The sequence below is a fragment of the Myotis brandtii genome, unplaced genomic scaffold, assembly GCF_000412655.1.
Source record: "Myotis brandtii unplaced genomic scaffold, ASM41265v1 scaffold194, whole genome shotgun sequence".
Lineage (NCBI taxonomy): Eukaryota > Metazoa > Chordata > Mammalia > Chiroptera > Vespertilionidae > Myotis > Myotis brandtii.
The window spans coordinates 3,295,740-3,299,881 of NW_005357232.1; positions in this window are offsets into that span (position 1 = coordinate 3,295,740).

Sequence of the window (4,142 nt, forward strand, 5' to 3'; positions counted from 1 at the left end):
ACACACACACACAGAGAGAGAGAGAGAGAGAGAGAGAGAGAGAGAGAGATTCTAAATAGAAGGGAATTTCAGTGATGTGGGATGTGGCCCTGGCTGGATAGCTCCATTGATTAGAGCATTGTGCCAATACTCAAGTTTGCGGGTTCAATCCCCGGTCAGGGCACATACAAGAAGCAACCAATGAATGCATATATAGGACGAACACTGGGCCAATGTTTTCCTCTTCCCCCCCCTATCTCTTTTTTAAAAAATCAATAAAAAAGTTTTATTTTTTAAAAAAGAGATGTGGGATGCCCCAAGACCTCCCAAATTCTCATAAAAAAATATGAATGATATATTGCATTCAGTTTTAAAAATGTACACAAGATGAAAGAAGAAATACATATCCATAGATAGACATAAAAGTGGCATGTTGCTATAACAATTATATCAAGAAGACTAAGATCCAGAATGGGTTGAGGCCTGTGAATAATGCTAAAAATAAAAAAGTATGTTTTTTTTTTCATGTTAGTTTTGGAGCAAAGAGAGAAATATTTCGATGAATAATGTGATGACAACATATGACAGAGCTGCCTTAATTTATTTTTGGAAAAAGGGTGAGGTTTTAAATAAATAGAAAATATGACAGAGAAAAGGAAGCTGATAAACTTGCACTTTACTTCTCTTAAATCTGACGAGGAGAATGATCTTTAGTTTAGAAAGAAGAGAAAAAGAATTGATAAAAGAAACTTGAAGCCCAAGATTGGTAAAAGATTTTAAGAGTTAGCTTAGATGTCTGAGCCTGTTGGCTTAGGCAGATAGGTTTAAGCCTGCTGGGCCTCTGTCAGCAGCAGCTTTGAGGAGCTGCTACAGTGGGAGAGGGAGGTGCTAGATGCCTGGAGACTGACAATGGCAAATCTGAGTTTCATTTTTCTAAGGGTAATGGTTATGGCTTCTGTGATGTATGATTTATCTTAGACAAAATTCTGGAATGATTTAATGAATCATTAAAAGATTGGGAACAAGCCCAGCCGGTGGCTGAGTTGGTTGAGCATTGTCCCATACACCAAAAGATTGTGGGTTTGATTCCCAGTCAGGGCACATACCTAGGTTGTAGGTTTGATTCCCGGTTGGGGTATGTACTGGTGGCAACCAACTGGTATTTCTCTCTCACATCAGTGTTCCTCTCTCTCCCTTCTTTTCTCTCTAGAAGAAAAACCAAACCAAACCAAACCAAACAAAAAACACCGATTGGGAACGGGCAGGTAAACACAGTCAGAGCCTATAGGCTTATAAGAGATTGAAAATGTAATATCAAGCCAACGACAAATACAGTTGCACATCTGAGGAAAAAAACACACAAAAGGATTGTGTTTGACCCCTTTTAAGAGGAAGCAACAATCACTTGGAACCAGCAGAGTTTCCCTGCGGGACACACCGTGGAAGACCAACCTTATTTCTTTTCCTAGAATACTAGACTGAACATCAGTAAAGTGTTAGATTTGAAGTTCAAGACAAGAGTATTAGCTGAAACCGGTTTGGCTCAGTGGATAGAGCGTCGGCCTGCGGACTGAAGGGTCCCAGGTTCGATTCCAGTCAAGGGCATGTACCTTGGTTGCGGGCACATCCCCAGTTGGGGGCGTGCAGGAGGCAGCTGATCGATGTTTCTCTCTCATCGATGTTTCTAACTCTCTATCTCTCTCCCTTCCTCTCTAAAAAATCAATAAAATATTTAAAAAAAAGACAAGAGTATTATGGTAAAGAGCCTGGTATACAAGAAAACTCAATACACATTAGTTGTTGTTATAATCCTTTGGACTTCAGCCATCCACTTATGAAAGTCTCCCAATGACAGATTGTAAACACGACTGCAGTCAGGAGAACTGCTAGATGGATTTGTAATTAGTTATGCAAAGGATGCAGAATTCGATATGAAAGTCCCTGTGGACTGCTATATGGCTGTGTCCAAGCCATTGTATATCCTAATAATTTTGATGAGAAAATGTAAGATTTACTGATTGGATTTGTAGGTAACATTCAAAATGTGACTGGTAAGATTTGGTTAGTCAGATCTCAGGTGAAAATTTTTTTTAAAATATATTTTATTGATTTTTACAGAGAGGAAGGGAGAGGGATAGAGAGCCAGAAACATCGATGAGAGAGAAACATCAATCAGCTGCCTCCTGCACGCCCCCCACTGGGGATGTGCCCGCAACCAAGGTACATGCCCTTGACTGGAATCGAACCCAGGACCCTTGAGTCTGCAGGCCGATGCTCTATCCACTGAGCCAAACCGGTCCTGGCGGAAATTTAATCGGGATAAATGTGCATAATGGTTCTGTCCTTGGGGCCACAAACTAAATGCATAGGTATGGGATGATGTGATTTAGAGTAAATGTGAAAAAGACTTCAGGGTTTTAGACTATAATTTAGTGATAGGAAAGCAAATGCAATCATAGTTTGCATTGATTGACAAATACCATAAAAGAGGATCATCTTTTTTGTTGTTGAACTGATCACATCACACCTTAAATACTGTGTTCAGATATCGGTATTCAATCCCAGGAGAAATACTGACAAATTGGAGACTGGAAGAAAACATTCAAAATGTTAAAGCACAGTACTTCCAAACCATGTCATGTAAGGTAGAGCTGAAGGGCCTCGGGGGTGTTTACTGGGGTAGCGTGGGAGGGGAGGTGCAGGTCTAGGGGAGTCAACTGTATTCAAATATTTGACTGTCAAATGGAAGAGAGCCAGATTGTGAGGTTTGAATTGAGACTAGTGGATGAAAGTTGTTAGGCTCTATAATAAATAAACAAAAATTTTCACAACCAGAGGAGTTTCAAAGACTTCCAAATCCTCTGCTCCTGATCAGGTTCAAGCCAGAATGAATAACCATTTGGTGGAGAAACTAGAGGAAATTTAAACATTAACTGGGTGGCGAGATGGAATGATCTGTACTCTGAGCTTTCCTTATTTGTCATCACTTTCTTACTCAAGAAATTGCAGTAGCTCCCTCCTTACTATTGCACTGAACCCAAACCGGCTACCTAATTTATAACCCCTCTTTTCTGGCCTCCTTCTATCTATTCAATCATATCTCTGCTTTCTCCAAGGAAAGCCAGCCTGCTTTCTTTCTCAAATCTAGTCTCAAAAAAAGTCAGAGTAACCCATGGAGAAAAATATTTTTAGATCAACTATTACCATGAATTCTGCAAGTTTTCTAGGAAATCTAGGAAAACAGTGCTCCTAATACCTATTATGATTAAAAGGCAATTATTTCAGAGACAGACGTGCATTTGATTTTTTCCAGGCAGTAGAAGAGAGTACAACTGAAAGGAAGTAAAAATTAATAAACATTGCTTAAAATAGGTATAAGAAAGCATTAAAGTTCATTTTGGCTTGTACTTGCAACCACCAGTCATGCCAAACTTTAAGAGGCTAAGGGTAAGAAAAAAAAAAAAAGAGAGAGAGACTAAGGGTAAGTCCCATTAAAAAATAACAATCAAGAAGAGTAGATCTATGGAGGGGAAAAAATCTTGTATTACTTCTTTACTAGTTTTAAGGCAAAAAAAAATATTATGAATAAATATGGTACTAATATTTTTATTGCTAGGAGGTTAGTAAAATTTTAGAAAGAGATTTAGAGGAATATATCAACTCACTTTTAGAATTTATATTTTTAAATAAAATATACATACAAATTAGGAGTTTAAATATGAGATGGACCATTAAATATGAGCGAAAGATCTAATTTCATGTGGCGTCTTTTTTTTAACAGCACACTTTTATATTTTTCAAAGGTGATAGCATCAGAATTATTGCAAATCAGAGGAAAAGAAGCTAAACGCACACAAAAAACTCAACCAAGAATTCCACGACCAAGAAAGTGTGGAAAATCCCAGCAGGATCAAAAACTATTAAAAACAAAGTAACTTCAGCTTATAAATTTTACTTTCTGAAGAGAGTTATTTAGTAGCATTGATACCTGGAAATGGATTTTTAAAGGAAATTGAATGTTTTAGAAGTTGATATATGAGATTTAAGTTAAACCTTCTCACAGAACAGGTGGTGGCAGTTAGGACATGTATGCTGTACTCCACGCCTCTCTTTCTATTTTTGATCAAGGCACTTGGTTTAATGACATAACAATGCTAGAATAA